Here is a 19,442-nt window from a genome sequence, read left to right as displayed (position 1 = left end):
AAACATCGATCAGCTGCCTCTTGCACACCTCCTACTGGGGATGTGCCCGCAACCAAGTTACATGCCCTTGACCGGAATCGAACCTGGGACCTTTCAGTCCGCAGGCTGACGCTCTTCCACTGAGCCAAACCGGTTTTGGCTATGTGTGTCTCTCTTCTTCTTAGAAGGACGCCTGTCATTGGATTTAGAGGCCACCCTGATTCAGTACAGCCTTATCTTAACTAATGACATCTGCAAAGACTGTATTTCCACATATGTCCACATTCTGAGGTTCTGGGTGGACATGAGTTTTGGAGGGCACCATTTGACTTGCTATAGGTGGACACAGAGGGAGGGGGACATAGGGTGGTCTTCTCCAGGGTCCCAGGAATTTCTGGGTATAACTGGCTCTGGCTAGGACCCCTGGAAAAGGCTGACAGAGCCCCAGGGCTTTACCAAAGTGGGCTCATGTAATCTCTGGCTGTCATGTGGCCTGTGTCTTTAATTTTATCACACAGGCATCCTTCCATGTCACTACAATTTCTCTGCCTTCATCTCCTTTAATAGACACCCAGCATTCCCCACCACAGAAAAGACATCCACTATTTATTAATCCCTCTTGCTGGGGCAGCAAGGCTAGTCCCAGCCCATGTTGTTCTGGCAAATGGCAAAATAGCATAGGGTAAGCATAAGAGGCATAAATCCATTGGGGATGAGAACATAAATGACATAGACCCCACCCCTGCACCTCTACACTGTATTAAAAGCACTTAAAGTGTGTTACCCCACCCATAGGGAGCCAGAATCACCAAAGCACAGGGATGGGGTGATCTGCTTCACTCTCATTGTACATCTTTCTTTTTAATTGAGGTAAAATTCATATAACATGAAACTCACCACTTTAAAGTGTACAATTCAGTTGTATTGAGTACATTCACAATGTTGTACAATCATTGCTATTATCTAGTTTCTAAACATTTTCATCATCCCCAAAATAAAACCCCATCTCCATTAGCAGTCACCCCCACCACCCTCCTCCAGTCCCTGGCAGTCATAAATCCATTTTGTATCTCTGTGGATGTGCCTGTCCTGGGCATTTCACATGAATGGAATCACACACCGTGTGGCCTTTGGTGGCTGGCTTCTCTTGCTGAGCATCATGTGTTCAAGCTTCATCCATGTTGCAGTGAGTGTCAGTGCTTCACTCCCTTTTTAAATGATTTTTTTGCATTGTGGTAAAATATACATGATATAATATTGATCATCATAACCATTTTAAGTATACAGTTTTGTGGCATTAAGTACATCATTGTGAACTCATTTCTACCACCCATCTCCAGAACTTTCTCATCTTCTCAAACTGACATTCTGTCCCTGTTAAACACTAACTCTCCAGTCCCTGGCACCTACCATCCGCTTTCTGTCTCTGTGAATCTGACTCCTCTAATGACCTCGTGTGAGTGGACTCACACAGTATTTGTCCTTTTGTGTCTGGCTTCTCTCACTGAGCATCATGTGTTCAAAGTCCATCCACAGTGTATTGATTGTCAGTGCTTCACTCCTTTTCATGGCTGAGTAATATTCTAGTGTGTGGAATGACCCCATTGTGTTGATCCATTCATCCTTTCATGGACACTTGGGTTGTGTCCACCCCTTGGCCATTGTGAATCATGCTATTGTGAACATGGGTGTACCTCAGTGACTTTGACCTCATCAATTTCCATGAAGCAGGTTTGGGGCAGTGAACAGACCCTACACGGGATCAAACATCTGCATCCTACCCCACGTGGGACTGTGCCTCAAGATCCCAAAGAGAAGATGTCAGAGGGGTCCTGGACAGAGTCCCAAGTGCGGGATAGGACCCCTGAGCCTGAATCCCAGCTGTGTGAACCTGAGCAAGTCACTTACCCTGATTTAGACCTTAGTTTCTTTATCTGTAAGTTGGGAGCAGCAAGATCCTTTACTTCACAAGTACAGTGTCCCGGTGAAGCGAGCAGGTGCCCAGTAAAGGTTCCTGCCACTGCTGCCATTAGAATGATTTGAAATGGTTTTTTACTATTATGATGCTGCTGGACCGTCAGATCCACACTCCCCTCCTGGGTCTCCCTTCCTCACCGCATTCCCAGCCCTATGGCTGCATATGGATATGAATGCTGTAGTTATTTCTGATTTACCCTGGGCCCCTGAAGAAATACATTTTCCTTCAATTATTAATCATTGAGGTGTGAGAGATACACAGGAATGAAATTAGCTCCCTGACCTTTGGGGAGAAGGACACGGGGGTGGGAGGGGCAGCCCTGCTCACAGAGGTCAGGTGGGGGTTGTGGGGTTTGGACATGTGAGGGGAGGATTCCCTCAGAAGAGTCTGGAGAGGGGGATCCGGTGAAAATAATGATGGTGGGGGAGGGGAGCCACTGGTCTCATTCCCTTTTCTCTGCTTTTTTTTCCTTTTTCTCTTCCTTGTGGAAACTGCTGAGGGGTGGAGAGTCATGCTGGGTGTGGGTTGGGGGCTGGGCTCAAAGGCAAGGGGGACCTGAGGGAGGCAGGACCCCCCAGCTGGGCCTCAGCTTCCCCAGCAGTTAGAGGAAGGTTCTGTGCCTGCAAAACCCCCTCCCAGTCTCTGCTATAAAGGCCTCATCTTTCTACCTTTCCGGGTTTACCCTTCACAACTCATAGCTGACCCCCCCCCCCGCAAGCCCAACCCCAAGGAGGGTGACATCAAGGTCCCCGGGAAGCCCCCCAGTTCTGGGCTGGAGGAAACAGGAACAGACACAGCCCAAGGAGCCCCAGGGCTAGGGGTGTTGGGGAGATGCTGCTGGAGGTGGGGGTTGGGATGGGGGGCTTGGAGGATGAGGAGGGGTTTAGCAGGCATATTGGGTAGAGACAGAACTCAGGCAGGAAGACAAATCCAGGTGGGGTGATAGCTGTGCTAGTGTGAGGCAGAGCAGGGAAGGCTGGTTGGTGTGTGGCTAGACTCAGTGGGACAGACTTCATGAACCATCAGGCCAAGCCTTCCAGACTGGCAATGGGAGCTATGGGATGGCTTAGAGGAGGGGAGGGGAGAGTTTAGATCTGGACTTAAAAGGTCCTTGGGAGCCAGGGGTTAGCCAGGGAGGAACTCATGAGGGAGAAGGGCAGGAAGTGGTGGCCAATGGGCCCTGGGAGGTGGGGCAGAGGAGGCATAGGTTTTGGGGAAGGATGCTAATCTACTCATGTCACTGCAGATCCTCCCTATTACTTCTGGGATTAAACACCAAAGCTGTTCCCAACATTGCACACGGATCTCAGTCCTCCTCTCGCACCCTCCTTTCACCCTCCTGGCAGCACCTTGTCCTTGTAGTTGCCTCAATGCCCATGTGATGCTCAGCCTGCAAGCCTTTGCACATGCAGTTCCCTTCTGCCTGAAACCCTTCCCCAGCTGGAAGGAAAGGGAGGCACCAGTTGTTATAATACCTAATTTACAGAGAAGACAACTGAGACCCGAGAGCTAAGAAATGCATCCAGAAAGAAAGAAAGAAAGAAAGAAAGAAAGAAAGAAAGAAAGAAAGAAAGAAAGAAAGAAAGAAAGAAAGAAAGAAAGAAAGAAAAGAAAGAAATGCATCCAACGTCACACAGCCCAGCAGTGGAGTCTGGTTTTCTGTCTTAATTCCATTGTCACCCAAAACAGCTGGGGAGGATTTTGAAGTCTATTTGGGCTTGGAGGGGGCGCTGTTCCCAGGCCCTGGGGGCAAGGGGCTGGAGCCTTGGTGGGTGGGGTGAGGTGCGCAGCCCTGGTTCTGGGGCCCATGGTGGGGGGAGCCGCCTGCCCTTGTTCCCAGCCTGCTGCTGCGGAGCTGATCAGCAGAGAGCGATCGATGGTGTATTGAGCACTTTTCAAGCCTCGGTGATTTTCGTGGATTCAGTGTAAACCGCAGCCTGAGCCCCCACTCCCATCGACCTCAGGCAGGCAGAGGTACCCCTCCCCCTGATTGGCGCTGACAGCTCTTGCTGCTGGCTCTGTACCCCAGCACCCCACAGAGAGCCACCCCCTCTCTTCCAGCAACACTGTGAGAGAAGGACTGGGGGGCAGGGCACAGACAGGACAAGGGAAAGGGTAGGTTCAGAGTGAACAGAACCTGTGTGATGGAGGGGGGTGGGGGGAGGTAAAGGCCATTGGAGTCCTGAAAGGTGGGGGACCAGCTGCAGGTGTTAGGGGTCCCTCAGGAAGGAGGCCAGGCTAGGAGAAGGCAGAGACTGGGCCTTCCGGCTTCTCTACCCCCAACAAGAATCCCTCCTTGCCCAGAGTCCTGCTGTTCTGGGGCTGTGCCAGCTTCAAGTCCAGGGGCTACTTCTGCTCTTGTGACACTCTCCTATAGAGTGTCATCCATTTACCCGCCCTTCCTCTCCGACCCTGGGTGCCATTCTTTGCAAAGAATACTGGCTGAGATTTTCTCCCATAGCACCTGCACAGGCACAGTAAATATTTGGAAAGGGAGTTCCAGAAAACTTAGGGCTGTGCAGGTTAAACCCATTGGTTCATCCACCTAGATGCCTGCTCACCCACCCACTCACCGACATGCCCATCCATGTATTCATACAGACATGTACCCATTGATTTGCTCAGCAACCCACCTGTCCATATGCTTTTTCACCAAGACACTTGTCCATTTAGCTATTCAGCCATTTACCCACACAGTCAGCAAGCTGTATATTCACCAACGCACCCAGCAACTCATCCATCCATTCATCTACTCATTCATTCAGTCACTCATCCAGTCATTGATTTACTAATTCATCCTCCTAGCATCCATCTATCCATCCATCCATTTGTCTCTCCATCTCCCACACTTTACATACCTATTCATTTATCTACCTATTCACTCACCCATCTAGCCATTCATCCATACATGCATCCATTCACTAAACCATTCACCCATCTACCTATGTATTCACCAACTCATCCATTTATCAATGCACCCATTTATTAATCCTTTTAGCAATCCATGCAGACAGTAAACAAGCCATTCACTAAGACATTCATCCATCTATCTATCCATCCATCCATCCATCCATCCTTCCATCCATCCATCCATCCATCCACCCATCCATACATCCATCTATCCATTCATCCATCCATTTACCTATCCATTTATTTATCCATCCATCACCCATTCATCTATTCATTCTCCCATACATTACACACCTATTCCCTCATCTGCCCATCCATCCATCCACCAAACCATTCACCCACCTACCCATGTATTCAATAACATCCATTTCTTCATGCATCCATTTATCTTTTTAGCCATCCACTGATCCTTCCTCCCATCCATTTACTTTTCCACCCATCCACATATGTACCAACCTATTACCCATCTATTACACACCCATTCATTTATCAACCATTCCATTCATCTGCTCATCCAACCACCCTCCTACCCATTCACTGATTTATTCACCCTCCTTCCACCCTCCATCCACCCACCCATCTATTTATCAATTTACCCATTCATTCACATTCACCACAAGCATTTGCTGGTCACTTCTTTGCCACCCTGATGCTGCACTCTGAGGATAAGGTGAGTCTGCCCTGTGAATTCTCAGACCAAGGACATGTCACCTTCATATGTACAACCAGGGCCAACCCAGACAAGGGCTGACATGAGGGATCGCCTCATCTGAACACCCTTTTACAGATGAGTAAACAGAGCCTGCACAGTTAGGGAGGGTAATACCAGGACTGCCTGGAGCCAAAGCCAGCTGTCATGTCCGTGATGGCCTCGGCAAGACCTCCGTGGGCCAACCCACAAGAATTTACCATGGTTAGAGCTCTCATTCTAACTCTTCTCCTCACAGCCCCAACTCTGGCTGCGTCTTCTCTCTGTCTCCACCTGCTCCATCACTCAGCAAATCTTTATTGAGCACGTATGCCTGGCCTTCAGAACACAGCAGGAAGAAAGCAGGCAGGGTCCCACACGGAGCTTATGTGTTACTGGAGGAGACAGGAAGAGAAGAAAAAAAGCAAAGGAGCAAAGAAATAGAATAATTAGCTGCAAGGTCGATTCTAAAACTCTGTGCTCCTGGCTGGTAGGGGCATCTGTTATGCCTCCTCTTCTCCCAGGCCCTGGATGTTGAGGACAGAGTACCTTGGCCCCAGACCAGGGTACCCTGGGAGGTAGCAGAGGGGGCAGGGATGAGGGGGAAGCCACCATGTCACAGTGAGAGAAGGAGACTGCGGCTCTGAAACCCCCTTCATAATTAATAAATGAAGAATATGGTTGTTAATCGATGGAGCTGTGAAGAGAATATTGATTCCCACCTCACGCTATATTTTTTTTTGGTGCCGCTTAGATTTTTACACCTCGTTTAGAACAAGGCTTCCCCAGGGAACTCTTAAAACCAAAAGATATTTGCAAGACTCCAGTGAGGAGGGCGATATCTGGGCTGCAAAAAGGGGGTGGCTAGAGAAGCTGGGGGGCCAAGCAGAGAAATATTTACCATCAAAGTTGCCAAACCACTGTGTCTTTCTTTAAAGCCCCCATTTGAATATTTGATTAAGGATCAATTATTGTGGTATCGGGAAAGGTCATTGGGCAAATTCAAAGTAGGCCATGGGGGACGTTTCAGGGTGGAAAAAAACAAATCTCGTTATTATTTTATTGCACAAATGCTGCATGTCCATGGTAGTGAAATTATAGTAAAATGAAATTCATCCACCATCACAACTAAAAATATCCATCTCACTGTTCCAGAGAGAAAGCTTGTGTGATTTCTAGCATGCCCATGTGCATACCCGTGTAAAATAATTGTACATACATATTAGAGAAGTTTACAAAAATGGCTTTATACATTTTCTGCCACCTGCACTAAAAAGTTAGCAGTTCTTTTTATTTTTATATATTTTTAAGGTTAGCAGTTCTTTCCAGTGAAAAAAGTAATATGTCTCCAGGGTCAGAAATATTAGAAAGCACTGGAAAGTATAATGGGGAAAATGCAATCATTGGTCATTTCATTTCTTAGAACAGAAATAGCAGTTTTTACTTAAAAAAATAAACTTCTTATTTTGCAATCATTTTATTTTATTTTTTTAATTTATTTTTTAATCCTCACCTGAGGATATGTTTTCCTTTGACTTTTAGAGAGTGGAAGGGAGGGAGGAAGGGGGAAAAGAGAGAGAGAGCCTGGCCGGTGTGGCTCAGTGGCTAGAGCGTCAGCCTGCGGACTCAAGGGTCCCGGGTTCGGTTCCGGTCAAGGGCATGTGCCTTGGTTGCGGGCACATCCCCAGTGGGAGGTGTGCAGGAGGCAGCTGGTCGATGTTTCTCTCTCATCGATGTTTCTGACTCTCTATCCTTCTCCTTTCCTCTCTGTAAAAAAATCAATAATATATATATATATATTTAAAAAAAAAAAAAAAGAAAAAGAAAAGAGAGAGAGAGGCTGATTGGTTGCCTCCCAGACTGGGGCCAGGGATTGAACCCCCAAGCGAGGTACATGCCCTTGACTGGGAATCAAACCTGAGACCCTTCAGTGCACCAGCCAATGCTCCAGCCACCAAGCCTAACTGGCCAGGGCACTTTGCAATAATTTAAAATGTACAGACAAGCCCTGGCCGGTTTGGCTCAGTGGATAGAGCGTCGGCCTGCGGACTGAGGGGTCCCAGGTTCGATTCCAGCCAAGGGCACATGCCCGGGTTGTGAGCTTGATCCCCAGTAGGGGGCGTGCAGGAGGCAGCCGATCATTGATTCTCATCATTGATGTTTCTATCTCTCTATCCCTCTCCCTTCCTCTCTGAAATCAATAAAGAAATATATAAAAATATGTACAGACAAGTTGCAAAGATAAGACAGACACTCCCCTTCCCCCATAACTTTTCTTCATGGCATGTTTGTTACAACTGAGAAATTGAGGCTAGGCGGACACTGTGTTACATGGTGTAGACTTGAGTTGGGTTTCCCCAGGTTTTTCACATCCTTTTCCTGTTCCGGAATCAAACCAAGGGGTTTAGACCTCTCTTATTTTGACCCATGATAGTTCAAGCTTTTTTCATGCAGATATACTTGGGGATACAAATACACCCTATTTTATAAATAGGGGAGCAAAATGCTATTTGTGAAATTGATAAGCCAGGAGCTAGCCACTTTTGCACAATTTTTGATAGCTGTTTGATACAGACATTTAGATTCTTTCCAATTAAAAAAGAGTCAAAGAATTCTGCCATGAACATCTTACAACAATCTCTGCATGGTTGTGAGAGATGGTGGACACCGGGAGTGGCTTTTCTTTGGTATAAGAAAATAAGACACAACCCACTTCATTGTATTTGTATGGTATCCAACGGAAAAGATGACACCTTAATTATACTCAAAGCTAATATTACTTTGATTAGCTTTTAATATAACAATAGTGTAACAATACATTGAAATGCAACAATACATTTAAATTTCTTGCAAAAACAAGTGTCTTCCCACCCCCCAGCATTCTGTTCTTAAAATCCTGGCACATGAACTTGAGAATAATTTTATTTACTTCTCCTTCACCCTGTGGGGGGAAAATCTGATTGTAATATTGATTGGTATTGAAATAAAAATGTATGGATTAGTCTAGAGGAAATTTATATTTTTACATTATTGGGTCTTTTCACCCAGCAATTGAAACATCTCTCCATTTATTTTATGTCATTTTTTGTCCTTTGATAATTTTGTATTTTTTAAGTCCTGAATGTGTCATGTCTTTTTCCTTCTGAAGCCTCTTATTGTTATTGTGAATGCATTTTTTTTTTTTGGCTTTTTTTTGTTAATCCTCATCTGAGGATATTTTTTCCATTGAATTTTAGAGGAAGTGGAAGGGAGGGAGGGAGGGGAGGGGAGAGAGAGAGAGAGAGATTAACACCAATGTGAGAGAGACACATGACACATGGATCAGTTGCCTCCTGAACCTGCCCTTGACCAGGAATCAAACCCTTGACCCAAAATCGAACTCTTGACCCTTTGGTGGGCAGGTTGAAGTTTTAACCACTGAGCAACACCAGTCAGGTCATGAATGAAATTTTTTAAAAAATATATTTTAATAATTTTTTCAGAGAGGAAGGGAGAGGGATAGAGAGTCAGAAACATCGATGAGAGAGAAACATCGATCAGCCGCCTCCTGCACACCCCCTACTGGGGATGTGCCTGCAACCAAGGTACATGCCCTTGACCAGAACCTAACCCGGGACCCTTCAGTCTGCAGGCCGATGCTCTATCCACTGAGCCAAACCGGTTAGGGCATGAATGAAATTTTTAAAATATTTTTATTTATTTCAGAGGAAGTGAGAGGGAGAGGGAGAGAGAGATAGAAACATCAATGATGAGAGAGAATCATTGATTGGCTGCCTCCTGCACGCCCCCTACTGGGGATGAAGCCTGCAACCTGGGCATGTGCCCTTGACCAGAATTGAACCTGGGACCCCTCAGTCTGCAGGTCAAAGCTCTATCCACTGAGCCAAACCAGCTAGGGCCATGGTCGGCAAACTGCGGCTCGCGAGCCACATGCGGCTCTTTGGCCCCTTGAGTGTGGCTCTTCCACAAAATACCACGGCCTGAGCGAGTCTATTTTGAAGAAGTGGCGTTAGAAGAAGTTTAAGTTTAAAAAAGTTGGCTCTCAAAAGAAATTTCAATCGTTGTACTGTTGATATTTGGCTCTGTTGACTAATGAGTTTGCCGACCACTGAGCTAGGGCATGCATCCATTCTTTTTACCCTGAGTTCATTTTTGTTTCAGAATCATTGCCCTTTCTACCTTTTAGGTCTTCATTTGCCTGGTGTAGCTTTATTCATTCTTTTTCTTTTTCTTTAATTGACTGCCTGGAGCCAGCAACCCAGGCATGTGCCCTGAAGGGGAATTGAACCGTGATCTCCTGGTTCATAGGTCAATGGTCAACCACTGAGTCACATCAGCAGGACCAGACCAGAAGTTTCTAATTAATTTTTTTTTTTTTTTTTTTTTTTTTTTTTTTTTTTTTTGCCAATCCTCACTGGAGGATATTTTTTTCCCTATTGATATTTATAGAGAGTGGAAGGGAAGGGGAGAGACAGAGAGAAACATCTATGTCAGAGAGACACGTTAATTGGTTGCCTCCTGACTGGGGCCATGAATAGAGCCCGAAACCGAAACAGAGGTACGTGCCCTTGACCAGAATCAAAACTGAGATTCTTCTGTCTGCAGGCCAATGCTCTAAGCACTGAGCAAACAGGCTAGGGCAGAAGTTTTTAATTTTATGAAGGCCACCTTGTCAGTGACGCCTTTCATGGATTCTCCCTTTGTACCTAAAAAGTCATCACTGTACCCAAGCTCATCTAAATTTTCTCCTATGCTTTAACTTTTAAATTTTGGAATAATTCTTTATTTACAGAAGAGTTGTAGAGATAATACAACTCTAGCATGTTTGGCTCAGTGGTTGGAGTGTCAACCTGCAGACTGAAGGGTCCTGGGTTCGACTCCAGTCAAGGGCAAATACCTGATTTGCAGGCTTGATCCCTGGCCCTGGTCTGGGTGCATGGGGAAGGCAGCCAATCGATGTGTCTCTCTCATATCAATGTTTCTCTCTCTCTCTGCCTCTCCCCCTCCCTTCTACTCTCTAAAAATCGATGGAAAAATATCTTTGAGTGAGGATTAACAAACAAACAAACAAAGATAATACAGGTATTTCCCAATGTTAACATTTTACATCACCAATGACACATTTGTCACAACTAAGAAACCAACATGTACATTACTAACGAACTAAATTCCACACTTTATTCAGTTTCCCTAGGTTTTTCTCCCACGTCCCATTTCTGTTCCAGAATCCCACAGGGCATCAAAACATCTTTTCCTTGGAATTTTCCAAGTCACCTGGGTCTCTTGTGTGCACATAAAGTTAGATTTTGGTTTTTGGCCCCCTCCAAAATTAGGAATAGTAAAAAAATAAGTGAGTTTATCTCATTTACATTTATTTGTATACCAGAGATTTCTAGCTTTACTCTGACAATGTGGTTTTATTTTTTCTTCCATCAATGCCTATTACTGATTGCTTTGTTTCTTTGATTGTGGTCAATGTTTTCTTGGATTTTTTTCCCCAATAATTGGGGAATAATACAGCATTTTATAGTTCTGCCAATAGTCACTTTTATTTTTATTTAAAAGTTTTATGTGTTGATTTTAGAGAGACAGAGACAGAGAGAGAGAGAAACATTGATTTGTTGTTCCATTTATTTATGCACTCATTGGTTGATTCTTGTATGTGCCCTGACCAGGGATTGAACCTGCAACCTTGGTATATCAGGACGATGCTCTAACCAACTGAGCAACTGAGCTACCTGACCAGGAAGTAGCCACTTTTAGGTTAAAACAACAGTGACCTTAATTTTTTCAAATAAGCAGTTTTATTAAAATAATAGTATAGCCCAACCAGCATGGCTCGGTGGTTGAGCATTGACCTATGAACCAGGAGGTCACAGTTCAATTTCCCGTCAGATCAGGGCACATGCCTGGTTGTGGGCTCCATTCCCAGTAGGAGCATGCAGGAAGCAGCCCATCAGTGATTCTCTCTCATCATTGTTTCCATCTTTCTCTCCCTCTCCCTTCCTCTCTGAAATAATAAAAAAAAGAGTAGTATCTATCTTGTAAGCTTGAAACTAATATAATATTGTATATCAACAACAATTATTGGAAAATTTTTAAAAAGAATAGTATCTATGGTCTCCACGCCCATTAAAGATTTTTAGCTGAATCTTCAAACTCTCAATTTTTGGTGATACAATTGAGAATTTTTGTTCCAGTTTTTTTGCTATTAAATTATTATGTTTGTAAATTATGCATCATCTCTCAAAACATATATTTACTATCTGTCGTATAATCACATTTGTAATCATCCTACATACCTGGAGCAATATTTAATTGCTACTTCTTGGGGATTTATTTATCTTGCTTTCTTCTCCCCCAGCTTTATTGAGGTATAATTGACAAATAAAACTGCAAGATAGTTAATGTGTACATCGTGGTAACTTCATATGCATGTACATTATAGAAAAGGATTCCCACCACCTGGTTAGCTAACCATCCATCACCTCACATATTTATATACACATAGATGTTTTTTCTTTTTAAAAAATAAACCTTTATTTCTGATTATAAACATACATTCTCTGCTGAAAATGAGGAAAACCTAAGAAGACACAAATAGGAAAATTCGAATCATCATAGTCATACTACCAAGAAACAGCTATCAAATAAACTTTCATGTCTAACCTATCAGATTTCATGCATACTTTATGTGGGCTCAAATCATGCACCTGTCTTGAAATCTGCTTTTAAAAAACTCAAAACTAATAAGATTTGGTGAACATTGAACAATGTTTATATTTTCTTTAAATTTTTCCCCAGCAGCATTTATCTCCTCTATGCCATCCCCCCTCCACCCCCACATTCAACACACTGTAGTCCATGTCCATGAATTCTCTCTCTCTCTCTCTCTCTCTCTCAATCCTTCCACCCTCCCACCCTGCCCAGAGCTGCTGTCTACCTGCTCTCTGTCTATGAATCTGTCTCTATTTTGCTTGGTAGTTATATATTTTTGGTGAAAATTCTTTTATTGTCTTTAAAATGTGAGGTTATAGAACAAAATCTGAACCCAGCCTGCCTGATTTTTTAAATTAAATTTATTGGGGTGACATCTTCCAACATGAACATATAGGTTTCAGGAGTGGGTTTCTATGTTACAAGATCTGCAGATTGCACCGTGTGCCCACCCCCCAAAGTCAATTCTTCTCTCATCACCACATATTAGGACCCCTGATATTTTTTCTTTTGCAGCTTGTTTGTTTTAATAAACTTCATTTTTAAAGAACAATTTCCAACTTATAGGAAAACATTTAAGACAATACAAAGAGTTTCTATAAACCACACTCAGTTTCCCCGATTATCAGCTTCTTACATGAGTGTCATACGTTTGTCACAATTAATGAACCAACATTGATATGTAGTTGATAACTGAAGTTCATGCTACATGCCTGTTTCCTTAGTTTCCCCGAAATGTCATTTTTTTTTGCCCCAGAATCCCACAGGACCTTCAGTCCCCCCGTCCGTTTAGGTTCCTCGTGGCTGTGACTTGCTCAGATTTTGTTTGTTTCCATCTGCGTTCTTCTGGTGTGTTTCCCCTTAGTCTCAAAGTGCACCAACTTCCCCGGTGGAAATGTAGGTGCTGCTTGTTTTACTGTCATTTTGCCTTAAAAAATGAAAGCCCTTTTTGGACTATAGCTTCGGGCCCCTTTTATCTGAGGAAGTTTTCTGTGCTCGATTACAGGATACAACTCTGTTTGGGAGCACAGTGCCCTGTTTAGTCTATTTTTTTCCTGCCTTCTGGAATAATCGATCAAACGAGTGATCCACATGAATTTGATTTTCGGTAATGTGGATTCTGATATAACATATAATGATTTTAAAATGTTTGTGCTGTTGTTATTTATTCCTTTTCTATCATTCCTTAGCCCTGCCAGCCTGTGCTCATCTTAGTCTCTTACTTAGCATTTAATCCTTCATCTTTTTTTTCTATATAATCCATGTCTTCTTTCATTTCCTTTGGAGAGCATGAAACATTTGTCATCTGTTTCCTGGAGCAGCTCTCTTAGCAACATGTGCTCCTATCTGCAGCTCTAGTCTCCCTGAAGGTTTGGGCTCTTTTCTTAGTTTTCATGAAATTTATTCTTATTTTTAGTTACCCTTAAGTAAAGGCAGAGCTGAGATGACTATGGTTTGCTAGAGGATTGTGTGAATATTCTTTTCTCCTGACTGCTGGCCAATCCTCCTGCAATGGAGCATTGAGAACTCTCAGCCACGTTGGAAGACTGACCATACCCACTTATTTTGGGTCCCAGAAATTCCACCCCTGACAAAATGACCCAGAGCAATGAGGGCTTATGTACACACGCACACACAAAAACTTATGCAAGATGGTTGATAGTAGATTTACTCATGGACGCCCCCAACTAAGCATGACCCAAATGTCCATCCAACCCAAATACTGAAGAATGAAAACGTAAATGGTGGTGTATTCATACAATGGAATATCACAGGACAATAAGAAAACATAAGCTACCAATATACCTTACCTACATGGTGCATCTCCTAGACATTATGTTAAGCAAAAGAAGCCAGATATGCGAATTTCAAGAACTCTTGGAAAACAATTCTTGGTGATGGAGGTCAGAGTAGTGGTTACCTCCAGGGGGTACAGACTGCTGAGGCGGGTAGGAGCGAGCCTTCTGGGGTAAAGGAAACGGTGCAGATCTTCAGTGGGGTGGGGGTTAGTAGGTGTATCTATATGTAAATATTCATCCAGCTCTAAACAAAATCCAGTGATTATAAACTGAACACTGGAGGTCATTCCATTCAGCCTAATGATGGGGAACCTGGAGTCTGGGGGCAGGTATTGGTCCCATGTTGTTTTCTGGATGTGTTGTTTAGCTCATGTCTTTGGTTTTCTGTTCATCTGAGAGACGGATGCTGTAGCCAGCTTCTGACCACAGCTGGGAGATTGCTTTGTCTCAATATGGGAATGCTCTTCTGTGGTCAGCAGAATAACAACCCCTCAAAATGTCCCCATCCTAGTCCTGGGACCTGTGGATATGTCACCTTGTGTAGTATAGGGACATTGCAGATAGAATTAAGTCCAGGATCCTAAGATTGGGATGGGATGACCCTAGATTACCCCAGAGGGGCCAATGCCATCCCAGGGTCCTCATAAGAGGAAGGCAGCAGGGGTGAGAGTCAGAGATGGAAGAGGCTGTGCTGCTGGCTGTGAAGACGGAGGAAGGGGCCATGAGCCAGGGATGTGGCACCTCTAGAAAGTGGAAAAGGCCAGAAACGATTCTCCCTGGACTTCTGACTTCCAGAACTATCAGAGAGCAAATCTGTGTTGTCTTACACCACTGAGTTTGTAAAGATTTGTTACAGCAGAAATAGGAAACGAATACCCACTTCGACTTAGGTAAGTCACCCATGCATGGTGGAAGGTGAGCCTGGCTGTCACCAGAAGCCACCACAGGGAAAGCTTCATTAGCTGCAAGCATTTGACTCATGGTGTCCCCACCCACATTCTCTCTCACGGGGCAGCCTCCAGTGACCACGAAGGGCTCTCTGCCCTGGGAGATGCTTTGTGCTTCCCCACCACTGTTACAAGGACCTGAGGCTAGAGAGGGTGCAGATTCACAGCCGTGCCCCCTCCCTACTCTGCAAAGAAGCAAGTGATGCAGGTCTAGGTGTGTGTCCTGGGCAGTTGACTGGACTCAGGAGAGGAGGGGCTGCCTTTCCCCTTCTCAGGTCTTGAAGGCCAGGTGGGGAGGTGTTTGACCTTGTGGACTGGGCAGTGATGGAGGGGCTGACTCTCAGGATGGGGGGAGGCCGGGCCTTGGGGGCTTGAGCAGGCTGGCAGCATCCGTCTCTCAGGCTGATCAGTGCTCTCCCAGCAGATCCATGGGGGTCGATACAAAATTAATTAGAGTAATCAACTCGGCCACACCACGGAGAGCACCCACACAGGTGTAGGCCTCTAATTGGTAGGAGCTGACAGTGTGTCCCCAGTGTCTCCAAGGTATTAACACTGCTTCCCTCTCCACAGATTAATTACCTTTTTGCTTCTTCCACCTCATTCCTTGCTCCTGGACCTGCCCTTCCTGGGAAGGAGGAGTGCAGGGTGGTGTGGGAAGGGTAACATAGAGGATGCTGGGCCCCTGCATGTCCCCTCCCTCAGGGTGAGGTGGGAGACACTGAGACCCAGAGGGAAGCAGATGGCTGCATCCAGTGCTGGAAGTTCAGAACCTGTGGATCAACATGGCCTTGGAAGTGATGGCATGCAGCCCCAATGGGTGTGGGACACACCGGGACACTTGTCCACGCACTTATCTGTCTATGCATCTGTTCATCCATCTATGTGTATGGTCAGTTATCTGTCCAGTCATCATCCATACATGTATTCATCCTCCATTCATTCATTCCATCTATCCATCCATCCACCCATCCAATCATCATTCATCTGTCCATCATCCACCCACCATCATCATCTATCCATTCTTCCATCCATCTATCCATCCATTCATCTGGTCATCTATACATCTATTATCCATAATATACCCTTCTATCCATACATTCATTCATTTATCCATCATCTATCTGTCCATTCATATTTCCATACACCCATCATCCATTGTCTGTCCATCCATCCATTCATATATCACCCGTCATCCATCCATAGACCCATGCATTTATCCATCATTCATCCATTCACCCACCACCTACCAATCTACCATGTGTCTATTCACCCATCCACCCAAACATTTGTTTACATATTGATGTAGGCACTTATTTATATATCTAGTCTGCCTATATATTCACTTGTCCATCATGGCTTCATTGATTCATTCATCCATCTTTGTACCACCTACTCCTTCATTCATTCCACTCTCTACCCTCCACTTCTCTCCCCCTTTCCACCACAATTTAACTCTTAATTGATTGTTTACTCATGTGCAGGTCCTGCTCTAAACTTTTCATGTATTTCCTCTTGTCCATCCTCTACCCACCCATCCATTCCTTGGTCTGTTCATCCAATTGTATCCCTGAGTGTATGTCTGTCTCTCCAACTTCCAGTCAACATTTATCCAGTCCCTTCTATGCAGGGGTGAATCATGGCTGGGAAGGGACACTCAGTCCTCTGCCAGGGGAAGGATGAGCCTCAAAGGCCTAGAGATGGGACTTGAGAGGAGATAAGAAATTTCAACCAGAAAGGATTTTTCAACCCTGGGCTAGAGATGGGGCTCTGCTTTCTGGGGATAGTGGCACCAGTAGTAAATTTTAAATTACAGACATATTTATTTTATTATATGAAGTGGTAAAAAAAATACTTTTAGCTGTACCAAATAAAACAGCAAAAAGACCCCCATCTCTTGCCTGGCTGGTGTGGCTCAGTGGTTGAGCGTTGACCTATGAACCAGGAAGTCAGGGTTCAATTCCTGGTCAGGACACACACCTGGGTTTTGGGCTTGATCCCCAGTAGGGGGTGTGCACGAGGCAACCCATAGATGTTTCTCTTTCATCATTGCTGTTTCTATTTCTCCCTTCTTCTCTGAATTCAATAAAATTTTTTTTAATATATTTTATTGATTTTTTACAGAGAGGAAGGGAGAGGGACAGAGAGCCAGAAACATCGATGAGAGAGAAACATCGATCAGCCGCCCCCTGCACACCCCCCACTGGGGATGTGCTCGCAACCAAGGCACATGCCCCCGACCGGAATCGAACCCGGGACCCTTCAGTCCGCAGGCCGACGCTCCACCACTGAGCCAAACCGGTTTCGGCTCAATAAATTTTTTAAAGATGTACCATAGTTTTCTAATCCACTCATCTGCTGATGGGCATTTAGGCTGTTTCTTTAAACAATAAAAAAAGAAAATAATAATAATAAAATGATAGAGCTAAAAAATAATAAATAAATAAATAAATAAATAAATAAATAAATAAATAAAAATTTTAAAGACCCCGTCTCAGTCCTTCTCCCCACTGACACATCATCAGGGTCTTGGGTCTCCTTCCAGACATAGGCTCGCTTTGTTCAAGTGTATGCATCTGCTCATGTGTCTCTCTTTCAACGCTCTTTGACCTCAGGATTGTCATTAGGTGACACACCTCTGAACTCAGCCCACATGAACACTTTCAGTTCCCTACAGGGTTCCACCAGGAACCAGACCTGCTGAACCAGCCTCCTTTTGAGGGACATTGAGGTGGCTCTGGTTCCTCATGACCACAGACTTTGTTGCAAAAAAAACACAATGAGGAAATTCTCACAAGAGGAAGCACAGCAATAACATGACCAGTAACATGAAAAACTAAACTTCATGAGTTAGAACCACAGCGTGCCAATGGGGCAGAATTCTTTTTACATAAGTCATATTTGTTATAACTCATCAAACACTAGACTAAGATCCGTGCCTTTCACTCTGTATAAATTTCCATTTGTAAAAATGTTTTTGTATTATGTTAAAATCGACATAACATAAAATTTACCATCCTAACCATTCTTTATATTCAATATTGTATTAGTTTCAGGTGTACAGCATAGTGGTTAGACAATCATATACTTTACAAATGTTCCCCTTGATATTTCCAGTACCCACCTGTCACCATACATAGTTTTTACAATATTATTGACTATATTCCCTATGCAGTACTTTACATCCCCAGAACTATTTTGTAACTACCAATTTGTACTTCTTAATCCCTTCACTTTTTTTCACACACTCCCCCAACCCCCCCTCCCTTTTGGCAACCATCAGTCTGTTATTTGTACCTATGAGTCTGTTTCTGTTTTGTTTGTTCATTTATATTGTTCTTTAGATTCCATATATAAGTTAAATAATATGGTATTTGTCTTTCTCTAGCTGACTTATTTCACTTAGCATAATATCCTCTAGGTCCATCCATGCTGTTTCAAATAGTAAGATTTCATTCTTTTTATGGCCAAGTAATATTCCATTGTATATATATATATATATCACAGCTTTTTTATCCACTCGCATATTGATGGGCACCTAAGTTGCTTCAATGTCTTGGCTATTGTAACTAATGCTATAAACATAGGGGTGCATATATCCTTTCAAATTATTGTTTTGGGTTTCTCTGAATATATACCTAGAAGTGGAATCACTGGCTCATAAGGCAGTTCCATTTTTAATTTTTTAGGATCTTCCATACTGTTTTCTTTTTTCTTTCTTTCTTTTTTTTTTTTTTTTTTTGTTGTTAAACCTCACCCAAGGATATTTTCCCCATTGATTTTTATAGACAGTGGAAGGGAGGGAGAGAGAAAGAAAGATGTGAGAGAGACACATTGATTGGTTACCTCCCACATGCACCTCAACCGGGACTGGGGATTGAACCTGCAACCCAGGTACGTGCCCTTGACCAGGAATCAAACCTAGGACCCTTCGGTGCACAAGAGAACTCTGTAACCACTTAGCACACTGGCCAGGGCCCCTTCTGGGGAGATATTTCCAAATGGAAATCCTGGATTGTATACCTTTTTCAATTATTAATTATATTGACCTTGTGGACTGGGATATATATATTTCAGAGAGAAAAAGGGAGAGGGAGATAGATATAGGAACATCAATGATGAGAGGGAATCATCTATAGGCTGCCTCCTGCACACCCCCTACCAGGGATGGAGCCTCTAACTGGGGCATGTGCCCTGACCTGGAATCAAACCATGACTTCCTGGTTCATAGGTTGATGCTCAACCACTAAGCCACACCAGTGGGCTATCTTCATTTTTTAAATTATTTTTCCTTCTTGCTGCTCTGTCTGGGTGTTTCCTGCTATTTGTCTTCTAAATTGCTGATTCAGTCCTCTGCGTCATCTAATCTGCTTTTGACTCCTTCTAATATATTCATTTTAGATATAGTATTCTTTTTTTATATA

Source organism: Plecotus auritus, assembly GCF_963455305.1.
Source record: "Plecotus auritus genome assembly, chromosome: 6".
NCBI classification, from domain to species: domain Eukaryota; kingdom Metazoa; phylum Chordata; class Mammalia; order Chiroptera; family Vespertilionidae; genus Plecotus; species Plecotus auritus.
The sequence above is the reverse complement of the archived record's forward strand: the minus strand, read 5'-3'. Positions refer to the sequence as shown.